Source organism: Marmota monax, unplaced genomic scaffold (genome assembly GCF_021218885.2).
Source record: "Marmota monax isolate L192 unplaced genomic scaffold, Marmota_monax_Labrador192_F-V1.1 WCK01_AAM20220418_F8-fsc00211, whole genome shotgun sequence".
NCBI classification, from domain to species: Eukaryota; Metazoa; Chordata; class Mammalia; order Rodentia; family Sciuridae; genus Marmota; species Marmota monax.
The window spans coordinates 1,269,478-1,292,806 of NW_026694080.1; the positions used below are offsets into that span (position 1 = coordinate 1,269,478).

Consider the following 23,329-nt stretch of genomic DNA (forward strand, 5'->3'; position numbering starts at 1 on the left):
AGGTGTGAAATGGGAAACTAACCTAATTTTTCTTTTCACAAAGAGCAATCCAATTATCCTGATACCTGTGTTTTAGCAATCCTTTTTTTTCTCCTACTAATTTGAAATGCTTGTATCTGATTTTTTTAATATATATATATAATATATATGTGCTATCTGATTATATAATCTGTATTGTTTTATTTCTGGGATTTCTAATCTATCCCTTTGATCTACTAATGTAACTTTAACAACTACTTTAGTTATATCACTACCTGATTAGTTTAACCATCTGGTTATTTTAATATAAGAATATTTCTATTTTTTTTCTTTTTTTATTTGTTCTACTTAGTTGTACACGACAGCAGAATATATACAGACATTTATTTTTAAACTGATCATCACGGAGCTACCCACCACCCGCCAAGGCCGATTCTGCAGGTCACAAGGCTCCTGGTTGCCACTCGGTGTCTACCACCCTCCAGAGGTAGTCACTGATGAATTTCTTGGAGAGCTGGGTTCTGTCCAGTTGGACGGGCTGGGCCACACTGGGGCCGTGATGGATGCCTTTGATCATTCCTGGCTTGCTCTCGTAATCCCACTTATTTTACTAATTCGGTGATAAAGTTGAGCCACATACAGGGCAGAAGGGATGGTGACCGTCGCATCCAAGTCAATGTCTCAAAAAAAAAAAAAGTGTGTCACATTAGATTGGGTAGAGAGAAGTGATGAGAGGGGAGGGGAGGGGAAGAGGGAATAGGAAGGGCAGCAGAATAAAATAGACATTATTATTGCTGTATGTATATAGGTGACTGTATGACCAATGTGATTCTGCAACCTGTACAATCAGAAAAATGAGAAATTATTCCCCACTTGATTCAAATGTATGAACTGTCAAGACCATTGTACTGTCATGTGTGACTAATAAAAAAAAAAAAAGAATATTTCTAGGGGCTGGGATTGTGGCTCAGCAGTAGTGCGCTCGCCTAGCAAGGGCGGGACCCGGGTTTGACTCTCAGCACCATATAAAAATAAAGGCATTGTGTTGTGTCCATCTACACCAAAAAATAAATAAATAAATAAAAAGAATATTTCTAGATTACCCAATATATATACTTACTTCATTCCTTCATTTAAAAAAATGTTGCAGAGCCAGGTGCAGTATTGCATGCCTGTAATCCCAGAGACTCAGCAGGCTGAGGCAGGAGGATAGCAAATTCAAGGCTAGCCTCAGCAACTTAGTGAGACCCTGAGCAACTGAGCAAGACTGTCTTAAAAAATAAAAAATAGGGGCCGGGATTGTGGCTAAGGGGTAGAGCATCTGCCTAGCATGCATGAGGTACTGGGTTCAGTCCCTGGCCCACATTAAAAAAAAAAAAAAAAAACTTAAAAAACAAATAAAGGTATTGTATCCCTCTACAACTACAAAAAAAAATTAATTAAAATAAAAAAGGGCTTGGGATGTGGCTCAGTGGTAAAGTATTCTGTGTTCAATCCCCAGTACCAAAAAAAAAAAAACTTGTAGAATTGACTCATGTGATGTTTATCATGTAGGTTTGGCATATCACTGGTATACAGTTGTATATCTGTATAGAAAGATATTGCCAGTTAAGTTTGAAATTTCAGGTAAACAACTAATAATTTTTGGTATAATATATTCTGTGCAGTTCTTTTTTTCTAATCTACAGATCCTACCAGAGTGCTTTTTAATATTATGTATTACTTATTTATTTTGGTACTGGGAATAGAACCCAGGGACACTTTACCCCTGAGCTACAATTCCCAGCCCTTTCTTTAAAATTTTGAAACAGGGTCTCATTGAGTTGCCAATGCTGTCCTCAAACCTCTGATCCTCCTTCCTTGGCATCCCAAGTCGCTAGGATTACAGCCATGTGCCACCATGCAAGTATGTGGGACACTTGGTTGAAAGTAATTATTTTAGTTTCATATGACAAAACCAATGTACACTAGCTTAGGCAAATAGGGAATGTAGAGAGTCAGAAAACTTGGATGTATAAATGTAGATTTGGGCTGGGGATGTGGCTCAAGCGGTAGCGCACTCACCTGGCATGCATGCTGCCCAGGTTCGATCCTCAACACCACATACAAAAACAAAGATGTTGTGTCCGCCGAAAACTAAAAAATAAATATTAAAAAATTCTCTCTCTCTCTCTCTTAAAAAAAAAAAAGTGTAGATTTGTCTTCAAGTATGGTTGACTGAGGGCCTCAAACAATATCACTCAGTCTCCTCTCAACTCTGTGTGCTTCTCTTTGCATATTGTCCCCGTCCTGTCACACTGCAGCTTGGCTTCCTCCATGAGCCCAGGTAATATAGTCACGAATATCTCCAGACTTCCATCCTTCCAAAAGCTAGTGTGGGACCTGAACGGCCAGGCTTAAGGCAAGGGTCTTCTATGATAATGGGTCGGGAATTGTGATTGATGGTCCCTCTGGAACTTCAGGAAGTTAGGGAGGAGTCTTCAAACCTTGGGGGAGTATTATTGTCAAAGAGGCAGTACAGAAAAGCATCCTAGGCCAGAAAATGATGTGTACAGCTGCCACCATTGGCCATACCAACCCTGTCCACAAAACACACATAAAAGGAGAAGGCAGTTTAAGGCAGTAATTTCCACTGTCACCATCAGAAAAATTGGGTCCTCAGCTCCTTAATAACCTACACCTTCCCTCAACTCTTCCATGTCTTTCTCCAGTGCTAAAACACCAAGGTAATAGTCAGATTTTGAACATTTATTCAACCAACGTTTGCTGAGCATCCACTTGGTGTTGAGTTCTGTGTTGGCCACTGTCAAAGGGAAAATGAACAATGAATTTTACCCACCATCAAGTTAAATGTGGTAGATAAGGATTTATAAATTTTTTAAATATATATATATATTTTTTTTTTAGGTGTAGATGGACACAACACAATGCCTTTATTTTTTTATGTGGTGCTGAGGATTGAACCCAGGTACTTGCATGTGCTAGGGGAGCACTCTACCTCTGAGCCACAACCCTAGCCCGAGAGAGATAAAGATTTAAACAAAGAATTACAGAATTATATGCTAAAAAACATGACAACACAACACCAAGAAGCAGCATCATGCAGTTGTAGCATAGCTTCTAGACATAGAAGGCCTGTGTTTGAACCCCAGTTCCACCACAAGTGATTGCTTTGACCTTGGAGAAACTATTTATTTGTTGTTGGGGGAGGAGATTTGATTGTTTTTATTTTTTGAGGTACTGGGGATTGATCCCAGCAGTACTCTACCACTCTACCCCAGTTCTTTATTTTGTGACAAGATCTTGCTAAGTTGCCCAGGCTGGCCTCTCTCCATCTTGCTTCTGCTTCCTGAGTCTCTGGGATTACAGGTGAGCTCCACTGTACCCTGCCCTCTTTGTTGTTGATTTTTGTTTGTTTTTGCTTTTGGCAGCGCTGGGGATGCAACCCAGGGCCTCAAACATGCTAAGCCATGCTTTGCCTCTGATCTACATTCCTAGCCCTGCTTAATCTCTTTGTATCTCGAATTCCTCATCTGAAAAATGGAGACAATAATAATACTTAATAGGGCCATGGCTGTGAGACCTGGTTAAGATAATTCTCATAAAGTACTTGGAACTGCTTGGTAAACATGCAGTAATTGGTAGACAATGTTGGGACTGTCAAGAATAGGCACCAAAAGCCCACGTCTTTTTATGTCCATATCCAAGAATCCTTGATGTTCATATCCAGGCTTCTTCAGGGCCACACAAGAGAGGAACTGAGGGACTCAGGCATTTTTCCTCTTCTTTCCAACAGGAATTTCAACTTTATTTGTAGCTGTTGGACCAACAGGTTGTGGCATCAGGAGGAAGCCAGGTGGCGAGCACTAATCATCAAGGCAGATAAACAAGTTTGGCAAGGTGGCTTTGAGTAACTCCTTACTGAAAAGGAGTTATTACTCTGTCTTTTTTTTTTTAATAGACTTTTCAACTTTTTTTTTTAAGAGAGAGAGAGAATTTTTTAATATTTATTTTTTAGCTTTCGGCAGACACAACATCTTAGTTTGTATCTGGTGCTGAGGATCAAACCCGGGCCACAAGCAAGGCCGCAAGCATGCCAGGCAAGCGCGCTACCGCTTGAGCCACATCCCCCAGCCCTGTCTTTTTTTTTTTTTTTGATAGGTATGATAATTTCTGAGTTCATTTTATTAGCACAGGAGGCGCTCACTGTGACTATACAGATGCCAGGCTGGAATGCTGGAGACAGGATCCTAACACTCCAGCAGACCTGAGGTGGTGACTGGGAATCACACTCATCATGCTGTCATTCTGCCCTGGGGCATGTGGTCTTTAAGGGCTTGGCTTTTGCTGGGGAGAGAAGGGAAACTAACATTTATTAAGCACCCAGTTTGTATCAGCACTAGACAGTGTGCTTTCATTACGTTATCTGATGGGATTTGATTTTGAAGGTTTTTTACTGATAAGGAATCCGAGACTCAAAGCTGTGATGTAATCAGAGTCAGAGCAAGATCACATAGTTAATAAATAGCAAATACAGGAATTGAGCCCAGATAGAATCAAGGGCTAACCCTCTTTCCATTGAACCCATTGCCTGTATATCTGAGACCTTCAAAATCTTGGTCTAAATATAATCTGCTCACTGGAATTCCAAACTTCAACTGGAGACCCTTTTTTCAGATAGGTACTTCAAAACACCAACAGGGCCGGGCATAGTGGCACACGCCTGTAATCCCAGCAGCTTCGGAGGCTGAGGAGGCTGAGGCAGGAGGATCACGAGTTCAAAGCCAACCTCAACAAAAGCAAGGCACTAAGCAACTCAATGAGACCCTGTCTCTAAATGAAATATAAAATAGGGCTGGGGATGTGGCTCAATGATCGAGTGCCCCTGAGTTCAATCCTTGGCACCAATAAATAAATAAATAAATAATACACCAACAGGTATCCCCCAGGTAGAAGGCCTTCCATATACAAGACACAGCTCTGCTACAAGGTAAAATCTTACTGTATGTAAATTATACATCAGTAAACCTGACTTTTATAAAGGTGTTGGGCATTTTTATATATAACTCAGTGGAGAGAGTTTACCTAACATGAATGAGGTCATGGGTATAAACCACACTACTGCCCCCAAAAAGAGTTCCTATAAAACAGTAACAAAATGACCCTCAACTCAATTGAAAAATGAAAAGAAAATATAAATATCCTTTATACATGTTTAAATACACTCATCCTCTCATAATACACTCATAATAAAGTGAACAAATTAAAAGTCACTAAGAGGAGCCAAGTGCCCATAATCCCAGCTATCTGGGTGGCTGAAGCTGGAACATTCTAAATTTGAGGCCAATCTGGCAAGCTGGCAACTTAACTGTCTCAAATAAAAAATGAAAAAGGGTCAGACATGTAGCTCAGTAGTAGAGCATTACTGAGTTTCATCTTCAGTATTGCAAGAGAAAAAAAGGAAAACCACTGGGATACCATGTATCACTAATATGATACATTAAAATCCAAGATTGATAACTCTTAGAACAGCCATGACTATGGGTAAACAGGATGTATGAATTGAAACAATGCCTATTGAAGATAATTTGATGGTGTCTAACAAAATTCCATATGTATATACACTTTGACCCAGCAATCATTTCTAGGAATATATCCTATAGTTACAGTTGCAGACATGTCAAATGATAAATATACAAGGTTATTCATTGAAGCAGTGTTTGAAATAAAGAGCAAAAGTCTGGAAACTTAAATGTCCATCAATAGGGCCTGGTTAAAATGATTATGATCTCAGTGTGGTGGCACACACCTGTAATCCCAGGGGCTGGGGAAGCTGAGGGTTTAAGAGAGCCATATCCCCGGCCCTTTTTAATTTTTTAAATTTCAAGACAAGATCTTACTAAATTGCTTAGGGCCTCAATAAAATTGCTGAGGCTGGCTTCAAATTTATGTTTCTCCTGCCTCAGCCTCCCAAGTCACTGGGGATTACATGCAAACAGTACCACACCTGGCTCAAAAATGCTCTCTATATTTTTTTCAACATAGACTTTTTTTTTTTTAGTTGTAGTTGGATACAATACCTTTGTTTTTATTTATTTATTTTTATGTGGTGCTGAGAATCGAACCCAGAGCCTCGCACGCACTAGGTGAGCACTCTACCACTGAGTCACAACCCCAGCCTTCTCTATTTTTTAATACATTTTTTTAGTTGTAGTTGGACACAATACCTTTATTTTATTTATTTATTATTTTTATGTAGTGCTAAGGATTGAATCCAGCGCTTCACATGTGCTAGGCAAGTGCTCTACTGCTGAGCTGCAACCCCAGCCCCCCCCAAAAAAAAATCTTTATATTTTAAAATATTTCGTTTTTAGTTGTAGGTGGACACAATACCTTTATTTTATTTTTATGTGCCTCATGCAGGCTAGTTGAGTGCTCTACCTCTGAGCAACAACCCCAGCCCAAAAATGCTCTATATTTGAGAGAGGTGTGGGTTACATAACATGGGCATTTGTCAAGAGTCATCAATTGTGCATTTAAGATTGGTATAGCTCATGTGCATCCCCTCCCACCAGAAAAAAAAATAAACATAATATTAACAATATCATAGTTGGTAGATTAAGTTTGAATAAATGAGAAAGTATACTGAGAGTAAAGAGAGCCAGTTTACCCATTGTTAGAAAAGGGAGTTATGAAAGTGGAGCTGTTATTTTTGATAGAAGGAAAGAGGGCTGGGAGTATAGCTTAGTGGTAGAGTGCATGCCTAGCACGCAAAGGCTCTGGGTTTGATCTCCAGCAGAAGAAAGAAAGGAAAGAGAATCAGAAGGATCAACATGTACTCATGATTTTAGCAAATTTCCTGGCATTGTTCACTGAGAAAGCATACATAAGCAAAGAAATCCCATAGCTTGAGCATACCCTGAACCCAGAACTTGGTTTTTAAATATTACTCTCCAACAAAGGTACCAGGATTTCTGGGAGAACAGACTGCTGTAGAAATAGCATAAGATGAGTCTGAAATATCTTCTTGTGCCAGTAGGAAAGTGCTCAAAGAGTGTTCAGGATGTATCAAAAGAACATAGAAGGGTCTGGGGTTGTGACTCAGCCGTAGAGTGCTTGCCTAGCATGTGCAAGGCCCCCGGTTCGATCTTCAGCATCACATAATAATAAATAAATAAAATAAAGGTATTATGTCCAACTACAAGTAAAAAATAATTAAAAAAAAAACAAAAAACACAGAAACCAATTTGAAGCAGTTCTCACTGACCAAATCTAGGAATCTGAGCATCATAAATAAATAATGATGGTATGGATTATAATGCACTGAATAAAATGAGAATCCATGAGTCTATTCCAATATAAACAAATGAATACATAAATAAAAGGGGAAGCTGGGTGGGTAATGCATATCTGTAATTCCAGGTACTCAGGAGGCTGAGGCAGGAGGATTCAAGTTCAAGGCCAATCTGGGCAACTTCAGGAGACCCCATCCCAAAATAATGGAAAGGAGCTGGAGAGGTGGCTCAGTGGTAAAGTGCTTGCTTGGCATGCATGGAGCCCTAGATTTAATCCCTAGCACTGAATAATAATAATAATTTTTTTTTTTTTTTTTTTTAAATTTATTTATTTATTTTTAGTTTTTCGGCAGACACAACATCTTTGTTTGTACGTGGTGCTGAGGATCGAACCCGGGCCGCAGGCATGCCAGGCGAGCGCGCTACCGCTTGAGCCACATCCCCAGCCCTAATAATAATAATTTTTAAAAAGGGATGGGGATGTAGCTCAGAAGTAGAGCACTCCTGGGTTTAATCCCCAGTACAGAAAAAAACAAATCAAGAAGCAGGAAGAGTGGGTTGGGTAAATAGCTCAGTTGCTAGAGTGCTTGCCTTGTATGCACAAGGCCATGGGTTCAATTCTCAGCACCACATTAAAAAAAAAAAAATAGAAGAAGCAGGAAGAGATCTACCTTCCTTATAGTGGAATTACATCTACTAAATATAGAAGGACTAAGAACAATTGGAGATTGCTGGGCACAATGGTACACTCCCGTAATCCCAATGACTCAGGAAGGAGGCTGAGGCAGGAAGACCACAAGTTCTCTGCCTGCCTCAGCAATTTAAGAGACCCTGTCTCAAAATTTTAAAAATTAAAAAGGGTTAGGGATATAGCTCAGTGTTAGATCATCTCTGGTTTCAAATTCTAGTACAAAAAAAGAAAAGAAAAAAAGAACAACAAAGTTAGAAAATCAGTCAGACACCGTGTCATACATCTGTAATCCTAGTGACTCCAGAGGCTGAGGCAGGAAGATTGCAAGATTAAAGCCAGCCTCAGCTACTTAGCAAGGGCCTAAGCAACTTAGTGAGAACCTGTCTCAAAATAAAAATAAAAAGAAAAAAAATTACAATGAATGCTGAAGTTTGAGGGTTTAAAGTATAATGTGGAATAGTCTAAAAGTATCTTCCCACGAATTACTCTTTAATTATAAAAAGGAAATTAATAAATTTACAGTGGAGGGATCTGGTATCCTCCCCCTTAACCAAGTGATCAAAATCAACCTTTTCAATATTGACAAAACCCAGCATCATCTGATACTATGTTCCTGTCAAACTGTATAATCTGAATCTAAGGATGAAGAAGCATCAACCAAACTTTGGTTGGTGATGCTCTGAAAAATAAATAACTATATTTTCCAAAATTGCCAAGGTTGAGAAAGACAAAGTAAGGCAGAACTGTTCCAGATTACTAAAACCACATGACAACTAAATGTAAAACATGTTCCTGCCTGGGTATCATTGAGAACACAAATAGGTAAAATGGATTTTATTTACACAAGTGCCAAAATTTGAATATGAACTATACTAGTTTCTTTCTTCCTTTTCTTTTCTTTTCTTTTTTTTGTACCAGAGATTGCACTCATGGGTGCTTAACCACTGAGCTACACTCCCAGTCCTTTTTATTTTTTATTTTGAGACATGGTCTCACCATGTTGCTTAGGACCTCACTGAATTTCTGAGGCTGGCTTTGAACTATCGATCTCTCTGCCTCAGCCTCCCAATCGCTGGGATTATAGGCATGCATCCCCAAAGCCAGCTGGTTTCTTATGGCTGCTATAACAAATTACTGCAAATTTGTTGTATTAAATAACACACATATTTACAATCCTGAAGATCAGAAGTCGGAAATCAACTTTGCTAAGATGAAATTAAGGTGTTAGCAGCTCCAAATTAGTAAAGCATGCAGTGTCTTCAACTGACTCTTGAATAAATCAGAACTCTCTCCATATAACTTCTAAATGGGACAAAACAAACAATATACCTTATCTAGATAAAGATGGTTTGTACCATTTCTGCAATTCATCTGCAAGTTTGAAATTACGTCAAAGTTTAAAGATATTGAAAGAACAAATATTAGAGATAATAGAGGCAGAGATATAAGATATAATTCTAGAGCTCGCCAAATAGGTTCTTAACCAGAGTCAGGAAAATTATTAGATACATTTTTTTAAGGCATTGGAGATTGAACCCAGGGACACTTTACCATTGAGCCAACCACCCAGCCCTTTTTATTTTTTATTTTGAGAACAGGGTATTGCTAAGTTGCAGAGGCTGGCCTCAAATTTGCAATTACAAGCATGTGCCACTGTACCGGGCAGGTAACAATCTCCCTGTCACCTTGGACAAATGCTTATTTTCCAAATCATTTCACAGCTATTGCCCTATTTTATCCTGCAGTAACCACGTGAGGTTGGAAGGCCAGATATTTGTCCCATTGAACAAATGAAAAAAAAAAAAACAAAACTGATGCCTGGAAGAGAAATGAATCACCCAAGCGCCCATATGAGTTTAGTTAGTGGCAGCATCCAAGACTAGAGACTTTCATCTGGGAGAGAGTGGATCAGTCAGACAAAACTCCACCCAAATCTATTCAAATCCTGGCTACAATTTATCTGTTATTTCTACTCATACTGGGTTTTACAGTAGTGACAAACCCCAAAATGTCAGCAGCTGCATACCCAGTGACTTGGGAAACTAAGGCAGGGGAATTCCAAGTTCAAGGACAGCCTGAGCAATTTAGTGAGGCCCTTAGCAACTTAGTGAGAGACCCTGCCTCAAAATTTCAAAAAAGTCTGGGGATGTAGCACTGTGGTAAAGCACCCCTGGATGCAAACATCAGTTAAAAAAAAAAAAGCCTGTATCTTAATGCAATAATGGCTTATTTGTTGTTTCCATAAAATGTAATGTAGGCCAGTAACTCCTAGGAGAAATCTAGGCTCTCTGTCTTTGGGAGGTATTTATGGTGGTGGTGGGGGGGGAATCTTGCTTCCAGCTGTGCAGATAAAGTAGACGTTTGGGTGGAATGTTTTAAACCTAAAAATGGAATAGATCACATTTACATTCTGTTGACCAGAATTCAATCACATGGGTGCACCTAGATGGACCAAGTCTGGGAAATGTCATCTTTCTGTGTGCTTAGGAGGAAAATGAGACAGTTCAGTGAACAATGAGTTTTGACTCTACCATACTCACTCTGTAAACTTGAGCGGTTTATTTACAACTCCTTCAAAATTTCTTCATTCATCAGGTGGAGACAACAAACCACATACAGTATTAAATAAAGCACTACACACACACACACACACACACACACAGAGATACACACACAGAACAGTGTGTGGAACATAGCAAATCATGAATTGTTGCAGTAAGTATTACATAACTTCTCATGTCTCTTTCCCATCTTAATTATATCAATTCCCTGCATGGTGGTGGAGACTATTCATGCCAAACCTTTCCAAGTGATATCCATTTGCTTTTTGCTTTGCCTACATGTAATGTAGATTTGTTTCATCAAAAGGAAAGATCAATGGGTCTCAGTGGTGGAGCGCTTGCCTAGCATGCATGAGACACTGGGTTGGATCCCCACCACCACATAAAAATAAAAAAAAATAAAATAAATGTATTGTGTCCATCTACAACTAAAAATAAATAAACAAATAAATTTTAAAAAAGGAAAGGTCACGGCCATGGAGCAAGGTCCACATGGAAAGATGTTAAGTGAAGAGCAGTGGGTTACAGAGTGTCATTTTGTCAAATATGCCTTAATACAGGGCCTTGGGAACAGTGGAGGCACCCCTGAACCCTCTGGGGTTGCTGAGATGGCCCCCTCATTGTTCTTAACAACAGGTGTTGGCAAACATCCAACAGAGCTGCCCAAAAAGTCTATTCTTACTCTCTGGAATTTAAAGAAAGAGGTCAGGATAGCCTCCAGGGAAGTGAGGGGTGGCAGCTGTCCAGAGCTTCCAACTTTCCCCACACTCAATGCCACAGTAGATAAAGATGGCCCAATTAAGGCCTAACCACAAAGGTCCAGCTAGGGACACCCTGGGCCTCCTGCTACCTGGAAAACAGAATGCCAGGGTTCATAAGCAGCATGTAGGGTGAATTCTCCCACAGGTCACACATCCCCATTTCTTTTCTGCTGAAATAGAAATGTATTTTTCAGATTGGAATGTGGGGCCTGCATCCTGCCTGCCTTTTTCTGTTTCCTATACAAAACCAAAACATGATCAGCCCACCAACACAGGGTTGCTTGATTTTCCAGTTTGTGGCCAGAGCTGAGAAGTACAGCAAATTTGGCGATGATGGTATAGCCAAATTAATCCTCTTATATATTTGCTAAGTAAAAATTGCATGAGATCATTGGTTTTTGTAGTAGGCCCCAAAAGGCCAGGCTAAAAATAAAAATGTCACCAGGCCTAGTGGGACACGCCTGTAATCCCAGTGACTCAGAAGGCTGAGGCAGGAGGGTTAAAAGGCCAAGGGGCTGGGATTGTGGCTCAGCAGTAGAGCTCTTGCCTCACATGTGTGAGGGCCTGGGTTCGATCCTCAGCACCACATTTAAAAATAAATAAATAAAAATAAAGGTATTGAATCCAGGGCCTTGTGCATATGAGGCAAGCATTCTACCAACTGGGCTATATCCCCAGCATAACACTCTTTTTATAACTAATTAAAAATAATTAAAACAATAAAAAAAAAGGTATTGTATCCAACTACAATTAGAAAATACATATAAAAAAAAAAACCTTGAGGTCAGTTTCAACAATTTAGGGGACTTAAATTTCAGCAACTTAGTGAAATCCTGTCTCAAAATACAAAATAAAAAGGAGCCAGGTGTGGTGGTACACACTTATAATCCCAGCAACTCAGAAGGCTGATTCAGGAGGACCCTTAGTTCAAAGCCAGCCTTAGCAATTTAGCAAGGCCCCAAGCAACTCAGCAAGACCCTGTCTTGCTGGGAATGTGGCTTAGTGGTTAAGTGCCCCTAGGTTCAATACCTGGTACCAAAATATATAAATAAATAAATAAATAGGGCTGGGAATGTAGCTCAGTAATAAAGTGCTCCTAGGTAAATCCCTAGTACCAAAAAGAGGAAAAGGAGAAGAAGTAGTCCTCCTAGCAACTCTGGTGATTATCTGCAAGCCTCAGACTTGGTGGCTCAAATCAACATGAGTAGGTTCAGAGCTCCTCTCCCTCCATGCAAGACCAAAATCCAGACAGACTCTGCTCACATACAGTATTAGGCTCTGCTATTTTGTCCCATGGTTCCAAATGCAAAACACCTGTGAAAAAAAAAAAAAAAACTTAAATTGACCCACAGATATACCACTTACAGTCACTATGAAATAAACATTGTTTCTAGAGTTCTATTCTTTTGAGAAATATATTTTTTCATACATATTAAAATAAACATAAAGGGTACATAAGCTCTAGACTAAGATTTCCAACCCATTTTAATGTACTTGTGTCAATTTTGTTGAAATATTCACAGAACTGAAAACTTGAGACTTAATAGGCTTTAATCACGCTGTGTTTGTTGAGACTCTGACCTCTTGGACTCTGAACCTTAGCTATCTCAACTTTTGGTCCCATTTCATTTCCCTTTTACTTTAGTGATCTCCATGGATTTGACTCCCTTCTCCTGGTGTCCTCCAGATCCTGAGAAGTCCTATTTTTTTACCACTGACCAGAATTTCTGAAAAGGAGGTTCTCAGGAGGCTGAGTCTCTTTGGGAGGTGTTTAAGCAGATCTCCCTTGTTATATAAACCCATGAAGCATTCCTTACAGTGTATTTCACATAAATGGTACCTCCTAGGATTGTGAATCCTGGAGATGCTGAAATTCAGGAAATTGCTATGAAGCTGCATTTGCCTAGTACTTTTTTAAATGTAAATAGTGTGTTTATTTGATGGGTTTGGGAACTTAAGTTGTTCCTGTGGAGCCACGAATACTACCCACCATGACCAGGTTTGAAAATAAATATGTGGAAAAATGTTAAAATCAAGTAGGCCAGGCCACAATTTCCTCCAAAATTTTTAGGAATTTGATAATACTGCAAATTATCAAAAAAAAAAAAAAAATGCAAGCCTGTGATGCCAACATCCGGGGGTTAGTGAGGCAGGAGGATCACAAGTTCAAGGCCAGCCAGGGCAACTTAGCAGACCCTGTCTCAAAACAAAAAATTAAAAGGGCATGGGGTTTTAGCTCAGTGTTAGTATACCCCTGGGTTCATCCCCAATACCCTAAAAAAGAGGGGGTTAAGTATATGGCTCAATGGTAAAGCATCCCTGGGGTTCAAATTTCAATCCCCAGTACCAAAACTAAAAAAAAAAAAGTATATATATATATATATATATATATATATATATATATATATATATATATTTAAAAAGAGTATGGCAATTTGAAGTTACCACCAGCATCTTCTAAAAAGTCAAGAAATAATATAACAGAAATGAGACTAAAAGGAAAGCTACAGAAGGTAAGAAAAAAATAGGAAGGACTTGCTAGAAGCAATATCTAATGTTAGAGCACCTCTCTACTCGTTCTGGGGATGATGGTTCGTGAAACCTTGTTGATAAAAAAGACTTTTCTGGATTAAGAATGAAACACAGGGCTGTGAGTCAGGTGGTTCAAGTTCATATTCTGTCCTCCAAGTTATGTAACCCTGGGAAAATTACATAACTTTCCCTGTGAGTGTCCTGGTCTAAAAAATCGTGACCTAGACCATCTCCAGGGCTGTCATGAGGCCCAAATGTGATAAAAAGCATAAAGTGGTTTGGTTTGCTTAAGTATTTTCAGTTTCCCTTAACCAAAAAGCTCTGGGCTTCTTGGAATTTCCTCTTAAAATTTTAGGGAACCTGACAATCAGTTATAAATACAACCAATTTTGTTCCAACTTCCCTCTTCTTCCCGACATGAATCTGTATCCAGAACTTACTTAAAGTCTCTTTTCATCGTGCAGATCCCCCTGGGAAGAGGAGGACAATGGACTTTCCCGGGTAACACCTCGCCTGTGTCCTTTCCATAAAGCTCCAGCTCAGGGCAGGACTGGGGTAGGGGGTGGGCCCAGGGAAGGCAGGGAGGACTGCCTGGAGGCTCCAGCTCTGGGAAGAGGTGCTGAGTCCTGATAGCACACAGGTTGGAAAGCGAACTTAATCTGCTTCCCAACTTTGCTGAGGAAAAAAAAAAAAAGTCTGGCAGAGCTGGGCCCTATTTCAAAATTTTGTCATGTTGAGGAAATAATAAAATCAAAATGGAGTAGCACTGGTTGGAAGTGGAGCCAGGAGGCCATTGTTCATGGGCTCTCAGACACGGCTGCCTCTGAAACTTTGAACTGTGATGCAGACACACCCATCGGCCCCTACCCCAACCCCATGCAAGTTGACCTTTGAGACATTGCTAACCTCTGCTGACTGTCTGTACAATGGACCTCTCCCCCAAACTACCCGGAGACGGAGACCACACCCAATTCCTTTCTTTTCTTTTTTTTAAATATTTATTTTTTAGTTTGTAGTTGGACACAATACCTTTATTTCTTTTTATGTGGTGCTGAGGATCGAACCCAGGGTCTCGCACATGCAAGGCGAGCACTCTACCACTGAGCCACAACCCCAGCCCCCCAATTCCTTTCTTAAGAAGCATCTTATTTGCTTTCACCACCAATCATATTGTTAGTTAACAAATTATGTAATTTTCAACCTCTTTGTGGCTTAAAGCTATAAATACACTCTCCATTTTGTAAAACTTCAGAGCACATTTTCAAGATTGCCCAAATCTGTATTTTCCTGGATTGCTAACCTATCTAGTCCCAAATAAATGTAATCTTCTTTGTTAGACTTGGTTGATTTTATTCTTGGTTGACAGTTGTATGTGCCAATTCCTATTGAAAGGATTGGAATTGTTTGTTTCCTTTCTGGTGACATGTATGTATTCATAAATGTAAATCTATAAATTATTTAATCCAATCCCTTGATTACAGACTGCCCTTAGCTAGATTACAGTTGGAATCTGAGGTTTGTGGGGGATTTTAGTGCTAGCTCCCAGTTCACCCATGCAAAACAAAATTTGAAGGGACCAGGGAACTGTGGAAAGGCTCAGGTGAAAAGCTCAGAGTCCTCCTCTTCTGCTGGGCAGGAAACATGACATTTTTTATGAGTTGTTTTTCAGGCTCTCAGTTTTCCGCCTTAGTACTTACCACTCAACACTAACACTGAAGGACCTTTTTTTTTTTTAAAAAAAAGAGAGAGAGAGACAGAATTTTTAATATTTATTTTTTTTTAGTTCTTGGCAGACACAACATCTTTGTATGTGGTGCTGAGGCTCGAACCCGGGCCGCACGCATGCCAGGCTAGCGCGCTACCACTTGAGCCACATCCCCAGCCCCTGAAGGACCTTTCTTACAGCTGGTTCTGACACCTTCTTTTTTGGGGGTGTGGGTTGAGGGTTTTCTGTTTGTTTTCTGGTAGGGTATTAAACCCAGGGGTTCTTTACCACTGAGCTTTATCCCCAGCCCCTTTCTTTTAAATATCATTTTTAGTTGTCAGTGGACCTTTATTTTAAACCACATATAAATAAATGTGGTGCTGAGAATTGCAGTGCCTCACACATGCTAGGCAAGCGCTCTACCATTGTGCTAGGATTCCAGCCCACCATCCCCTGCCCTTTTTAATTTTTATTTTGAGACAGGGTCTTATGAAATTGCTGAGGTTGGCCTTTGACTTGTGATCCTCCTCCCTCAGTCTCCCAAGTCACTGGGTTTACAGGATTGTGTCACTGTATCCAGCTTTTGTCTGATAATTCCTAATAAAATTTTTTTTTAAAGCTAAGGTATAATTGTATACCTTATACTTGAGAAAAATCTAGTAATTGGTGAAAGTTATACACACACACATATGTATATATACATATCTTTCGATTTCTCTTTCTAGATTTCTATGCAGCACTATATCTAGAACCTTTCCAGAAGGCTAGAAGGCTCACATCTTCCCAGATAACTAACAGTCCAACCTCTATCAGCACAGCTTAATTTTGTCAAGCATATGAAAGGATCATAAGGATGCTCTTTTGTGTTGGTCTTTCTCACATTAATTTTTTTTTTTTTTTTCAGATGGGGTCTTGCTATGTTGCCTACATTGGATTAGAATACCTAGCCTCAAGCAATCCTCCTGCCTCAGCCTTCTGAGCCTTCTTTTCTGAGATTATTTTACATATGCCACCACACAGTTTTTTGTTGGGCTTTTTCTTAATTTTTTTTTTTTTAGTTGTAGATGGACATAATATCTTTATTTTTTTATACATATTTTTTAATTGTTGATAGATCTTTATTTTTTATTTATTTGTTTATATGTGGTACTGAGGATCGAACCCAGTGCCTCACATATGCCAGGCAAATGTGCTTCCGCTGAGCCCCAGCCCCAGCCCCCACAATATCTTTATTTTATTTATTTGTTTTTATGTGGTGCTGAGGATGGAAACCCAGTGCCGCAAGCATGAGAGGCAAGTGCTCTGCCACTGAGCTACAGCCCCAGCCCTGTGTTGGGCTTTTTATTTTTTAAAATTTATTTTTTTGGTGGGTGGTACTGGGATTGAACTCAGGGGCACTCAACCACTGAGCCACATCCCCAGCAATATTTTATATTTTATTTAAAGACAGAGTCTCACTGAGTTCCTTATCATCTCGCTTTTGCTGAGGCTGGCTTTGAACTTGTGATCCTTCTGCCTCGCCTCCCAAACTGCTGGGATTACAGGCATGTACCACCACACCCAGCTAGCTTTTTATCTTTCAACCTTATTTCTACAAAATTCATCCATGTTGTTACACATAACAGTAGTTCATATTGTATTTATTATTCCATTGTGTGAACAATGTTATCCTTTCCACTGTTGATTGGCATTTATATTGTCTCCAGGTTTTTGTGATTATAAACAATGCTGTTATGAATATCCTTGGGTATTTCTATTTGTGAACAAAAACAATCACTTCCATTAAGCATATACATGGCAGAAGCCAGGTGTGGTGGTGCATGTCTGTAATCCCAGGAATCTGGGAGGCTGAAGCAGGAAAATCTCAAGTTTGAGGTTAACCTCAACTATATAGGGAAGCCCTAAGCAAATTATTGAGATCCTCTCTCAAAATAAAAAATAAATGGGGCTGGGGATATAGCTCAGATAAAAGCTTCCCTGAATTCAATCTCAGTACCCAAAATAATAATAATAATAATAATAAACAAATAAAAAGGGCTGGGGATGTAGCTCAGTGGTAAAGCACTCCTAGGTTCAATACCCCGTAACCACCCGCCAAAAAAATTATATACATAGGAGAGAAATTGTTAGATCGGATAGGCATGGATTTAACTTTAATACAGTCAAACAGTTTTTTGAAGTGGTTGGAAAAACCATCCAACTTATTCCTGCCAGAAATGTATCAGAGTTTCAGTTGCTCCATAACCTTATCAATATTCAATATTGTCAGTCTATAAATTTTCACCATTCTCATGGGTGTTTATCTCATTGTATATCTAATCTGCAATAAGAAACTGAAAAGACACACAGGTTTATTGGAAATTTTGGATATATTCTTTAGTGAAGTGACAAAATCTCTTGCATATTTAACTATTGTGTTGTCTGTCTTTAACCTTAGAGTTTGTTAAAGTATATATGAATATATATTCATACATGTATATGTACGTATTTATGTATACACACAAGCACATATATGTATGTCTATTTGGATGAGTCCTTTATTAGATGTATGTGTTGTAGGTATATTTTCCCAATTGGTAACTCACTTCTCCCTTCCCCCACCCCTGTCAATCAAGTGAAGCAGTTCCTGGAATAATCATGTGTGACCTGACCATTTTCACCCATGTCCTCTGAGCTCTGTTAGATGGGTGAGATAATAGATTAGGAAAAACCAACTCAAACTCAAACTGTTTCTTCTACCATAGAGTCACAACATAGATCACTTCTGACACCAAAGGTGTCACACACCAAGCAAGCAATTCTACAATGAACACCAGCTGGGTGTCCTCTTATTCAATTCCAGTTTTACATATTTGGTAGAGTCAGGTATTTTTAGTCTTTCAGCAAGATAGGTACCTCTTGAGGCAAATTTCTATATGGATATACAAAGTGTCTATTCTTTTGTTTCAAGCTAAAACTTTTTGGAGAAACAAAAATCAGCCATTATATCCAAGAAAACTGAGCCACTTTTTAAGTTTTTCTTTTAAGTTCCTAGAGAAGACTTGGTTCCTAATAACATTGAACTGTCTAAGCCTGCCTCTTTAAGTCTTCCTGTCTGCCGTTTTAAACTTTTATCCTGTGCTCTATGGCCTTAAGCTGAGCATACCCAGGAAACCAGAAATGAATCCACTATGTTATTTTTATTATTAGGTATCAGGGATTAAACCCGGGGCCTCACTCCACATGCTAGACAAGCACTCTACCACTGTGATACATCCCAGCCACCATTCCTGCATTTATTTATTTATCTATCTATTTATTTATTTATTTATTGACAGGGTCTTGCTAATTTGTTCAGGTTGCCCTGGTATTTGTCTGACTCCCAAGTAGTGGGATTACAATGCCTGGCCCACCAAGCCTAACTCCACCATCTTTCCTTCTGTTTTTTTTTTTTTTTTTTTTTGGTGCTGGGGATTGAACTCAAGGGCACTCGACCACTGAGCCACATCCCCAACACTATTTTGTATTTTATTTAGAGACAGGGTCTCACTGAGCTGCTTAGTGCCTCATTTTTGCAGAGGCTGGCTTTGAACTCGTGATCATCCTCCTCAACCTCCCAAGGCACTGGAATTACAGGCGTGTGTCACCATGCCCAAATCACCATCTTTCCTTCTTGAACTACAACCCTGAACTGAGCAAGCTCAGAAATGTACATCCCAAACTGACCATGTTCAGGAATGTGCCCACCCCTAAGGGGAACATTAGTATAGACTTCCAGAATAAAATTCCCCCGCTTCCTTCATTGGCGAGAGCAGCATGCTTTAAAAATAACTACCTCTCAGGGCTGGGGTTGTGGCTCAGTGGTAGAGCACTTGCCTACCATGTGTGAGGCCCTGGGTTCGATCCTCACCATCATATAAATGTAAAATAAAGATATTGTGTCCACCTAAAACTTAAAAGTAAATATTTTTTTAAAAAACTGATTCTTTCCTTACTTCAGGTAAGAAATCTTTCTCCATACTTTTTATCTTCTGGCGTTGCTCATTGGCTTTGCACTCACCAAGATGCAAAACTTTGGGTTCGGTTACGGTACCACAGGTTGAGGGCTCAGCTCCCATGATTGCCCCCAACACACATGCTTCAGATGCCAGTTGCTTGAACAGCTCTCAGAACTCAAGGAAACATATCTACCAGCGTATTATAAAGCATATTACAAACGATACAAGTAAAAAAAATGTGTAGAGTGAGACATGGGAGAATATCACTAGGCATGCCACCTTCTCAGGAACTACACATTCTGCTATTGGGAAGCTCTTGGGACTCTGTCCTTTTTTTTTTTTTTTCATGGGTGGGAAAGCAGTACCAGGGATTAAATTCAAGGGCACTCAACCACCAAGCCTCAACCCCAGCCCTATTTTGTATTTTATTTAGAGACAGGGTCTCACTGTGTTCTTTAGTTACTTGCTGTTGCTGAGGCAGGCTTTGAACTCGTGGTTCTCCTGCCTCAGCCTCCCCAGCTGCTGGGATTACAGGTGTGCTTCACTGTGCCCAGCTCCTTTTGGTTTTTATAGACTCCACTGCATACCTTATGCTAATAGAGAGGAGAAACCTAGCAAGACCTGACTGTTCAGATTTCTTTTGGATATTGGAAAGACCCTTATTAATTGAGAAATCATTTATTTGTTTGTTTTGGGATGCTCTACTGCTGAGCTAGATCCCCCTTCCTTTTTATTTTTTGGACAGTCTTGCTAAGTGGCCCAGGCTGGCTTTAAACTTTCAATTCTCCTGCCTCAGCCTCCCAAGTAGCTGAAATTATTGACATGCACCACTGCACTTGGCTCTGAAATAAAAATCTTATTGAGATAGGATAGGAGAAATAAAAGAAATAGGAGCCAGGCAAAGTGGTGCATGCCTTGTAATTCTAGCAACTCAGGAGGCTGAGACAGGGGGATTATAAATTTGAAGCCATCCTTAGTAAATTAGTGAGGTCCTAAGAAATTTAGCGAGACCTTGTCTTAAAAAATAAAAGGGGCTGGGGATGTGGGGATGTGGTTCAGTGGTAAAACACCCCCAAGTTCAATTACCAGTAGTGGAAGGGGAGAAAAAAAAAACGGAAAGGAGACATAAAGAAAGGACAAGGAAGTAATTTTTTAATTTAGAAGTGCTGCATGCTGCTGGGCATGGTGGTGCACGTGGGAGGCTGAGGCAGGAGGATTGCAAGTACAAGGCCAGCCTGGGCAACTTAACGAGATCCTCTCTCAGAAACCAAAAAATAAGCCAGGCTTCGGGGCTGCACGCCTGTCTTCCCAGCAGGACAGGAGGCTAAGGCAGGAGGATTGCAAGTTCAAAGCCAGCTCAGCAATTTAGTCAGGACATAAGAGACCCTGTCTCTAAGTAAAACATAAAAAAGGCTAGGGATGTGGTTCAGTGGTTAGGTTTCCCTGGGTTTAATCCCCAGAAACAGAAAAAGAGAGGGACAAAGGACTGGGGATGGGATGTAGTTCAGTAGTAGAGTGCCCTTGGATTCAATCTCCAGTACCAAGAAAAAAAAAAAAAGGTTTATATTTCCTTTTCCAGGTTTGTCGCCTCCCAAGCCAATCTCTCTCCATGGCGTGTCTGTCATTCCCCAATTTGCTCAAGATATTTATCTTGTACACTATTGATTAGCTCACCAATAAATAGATTAAGCAGAGATATGATATTCTCCCAGTGTGTTATCTATTGATCAGATAATGAGGAACACATAAACCTAAGGATCCTGAGAATGACCAACCCACCATAAACTGTCTCGTGATCACAGACTGATGTCATCCCAGATGCCCCCATCCCCCCTTCACCAAATTTACTTTATATCTTTATTTTATTATTTTATTTTTATGTAGTGTTAAGGATCAAACCCAATGCTTCATGCCTCCTAGGCGAGCCCTCTACCATTGAGCCACAGCCCCAGATACTCACCAAATTTACTTTAAAAGAGGAGCAGGAAACCCTCAAATCATCTCTCTCTCTTTGGAAATAGCCTATATTCTCCCTAACCATGTATATGAGTTCCTAAATAAATTTTTGTCTATGGCTTTGACTGGCACATACTGAAATTCTTTTCAATCACGTAAGCAAGGGACCCCACTGTTGCCTCTCTATCCCAGAACTCCTTGGAACTCTCTTCCAGAGACTTCTCTTCTCCAGTGACATATCATTAACTATCAGGGAAGGCAGGTGAGAGAAAGGCAGAGTTTTTATGGCCCACATTAGGAAGAAAAGTCTAGTTTCCTTAACTTTCTTGAAGAAAGAAATATTTGCCAGGAATTGTAAACAAATGGCACATACCTGTAATCCCAGTGACTCAGGTGGTTGAGGCAGAAGGATCTCAGCAAATCAGTGTGGCCCTGTCTCTAAATAAAATATTAAAAAGGGCTGTGGATTTTGCTCAGTGGTTAAGTGTCCCTGAGTTCAGTCCTCGGTACCACCCCCTCTGAAAAAATTATATACATATAAAATATAACATACATATAAATAAATAATAGTGTCACAGTGGGTATGACAGGAATATTTTTGTGTTCAATTTACAAATACTGAATATCAAAATAAAACTAAATTATATCTGAAAATTCTGAGAAATCAAGAAGGGAAAAAAAAAAGATAAAACCAAAATTCCAAACAGGTTAGTTTCAATTAGCGTGACAAGGAAGTTCTCTCCACTTTAAGCCTTACATCCTTTAATCCTCTAATTCTTATAGAAAGTAACTGGAAATAATCTGCTGCTAACCACTGTTGCCATGGGCAAAAGGTATGACTTATGTATTGAGGGGGAGAATAAAGAATGTCCAAAAGCTTCTGCCCTTTTCTATGCTTTATTCACTCAAATCACTCAATACAATTTCACTCTATAGGTTCTTAATCAATAAAAATGTCAATCTTTAATGCTAGGCACTGCAATAGATATAATCAATTCACAGCAAAAAATTCTACATTGATTCTAAGCACTGTAAACACACTTAATCATGACAGGCTCATGACAGACATTCCCTCTGCATGCTAAGCTCAAGTGTCAGATCAAAAGTCCCAAGCCTTAGGCTCTAAGTCCAGAAGATGCACGTTCACTCAGACCATGGTGATCAGATCAGGAACCCATGAAGGCTTCTCCCATGCAGGCTTCTCCCAAAGTGGAGCTGACGGCTCGAACCTGGGCCCACACGCATGCCAGGTGAGCGCGATACCGCTTGAGCCACATCCCCAGCCCAAACTGTAGTTTTAAAATGGAGTTGCTTAGGCTCAGGCCTAAGGCCATCCTTACAACCACTCAGTTATTTGTGTTTTTGTGCCTCTTTGTTCCACCTAAAGTAACTTTGAAATGACCAATCCACTTACTCTTTTTTTTTTTCTTTTTAAATTGCTGATGGACCTTTATTTTATTCATTTATTTATATGCAGTGCTGAGGATCAAACCCAGTGCCTCACACATGGGAGGCAAGCACTCGACCACTGAGCCACAACCCCAGCCCCTCTACTTACTCTTTGTTTCTGTTTTTTGTTGTTGTTGTTGTTGTTTTTCACCCGTCTATAAAACCAAGTTTTACTGCTTAGACTAGGACACTCTATTTTACAGAATAAAATGTTGCCTGATTCTAGAATAGAAAATAGAGCCAATTATAATATTTAAACCAAATTGTTGTGATTTTGTCCTCTGACAACATAGACTATCAAAAATAAGGTAATCGCTTATAACATTACTGTCCAGAGATTTAATCTTTATTAACATTTTGGTGCATTCTAGGATTTATAAACATTTGTACACATCATTTTTTTTAATTAAAAAAACAATATTG

The 23,329-nt window shown here is 39.6% G+C and overlaps 1 long non-coding RNA gene across 1 annotated transcript in view; it reads right to left on the reverse strand.

Annotated features, from left to right (window-relative positions):
* Positions 1 to 332: 332 nt before the first annotated feature.
* The window catches only part of LOC124106755 (uncharacterized), a 35,110-nt gene continuing 12,113 nt past the window's right edge, over positions 333 to 23,329 (reverse strand). Inside the window, exons 2-4 of the long non-coding RNA XR_006856151.2 lie at positions 21,831 to 21,895; positions 12,555 to 12,601; positions 333 to 659 (exon numbers count right to left, since the gene is read on the reverse strand). This is a non-coding gene — a long non-coding RNA (uncharacterized LOC124106755). The remainder of the gene's footprint in view (positions 660 to 12,554; positions 12,602 to 21,830; positions 21,896 to 23,329) is intronic.